Source organism: Myotis davidii, unplaced genomic scaffold (assembly GCF_000327345.1).
Source record: "Myotis davidii unplaced genomic scaffold, ASM32734v1 scaffold663, whole genome shotgun sequence".
Lineage (NCBI taxonomy): Eukaryota > Metazoa > Chordata > Mammalia > Chiroptera > Vespertilionidae > Myotis > Myotis davidii.
The window spans coordinates 2,246,863-2,247,124 of record NW_006295816.1 but is presented as its reverse complement, the minus strand read 5'-3'; the positions used below and the strand labels follow the sequence as shown (position 1 = coordinate 2,247,124).

The 262-nt window shown below is 58.4% G+C and overlaps 1 protein-coding gene across 1 annotated transcript in view; it reads left to right on the top strand.

Moving 5' to 3' along the window:
- LOC102773659 overlaps positions 1–262 on the top strand; it is a 58,444-nt gene that overhangs the window by 53,732 nt on the left and 4,450 nt on the right. The window lies entirely within an intron of this gene.

Below are 262 nucleotides of genomic sequence, written 5' to 3'. Positions count from 1 at the left end.
CGCCTGTTGTGTAAACCTCCCTGCGTCTCACAACAAATCACAGATAATTAATAAGCACAGGCCCGTAATGAGCAGGCTTTTTAACAGAATTGGGAGATGCGGGTGGAACCATTCTTTTCCTTCAGCCCGGGCTCAGCTGGGTACCGTCTTCCTCGCTCCTCCTGGTGGAGCTTCGGCTCCATCCCCCAGGGGGGCAGCGGGCAGCCGGCAGCGACCTGGTCCTGGCATCAGATCTGAGGACCGTCCCCAGTCTCCTGGGGGA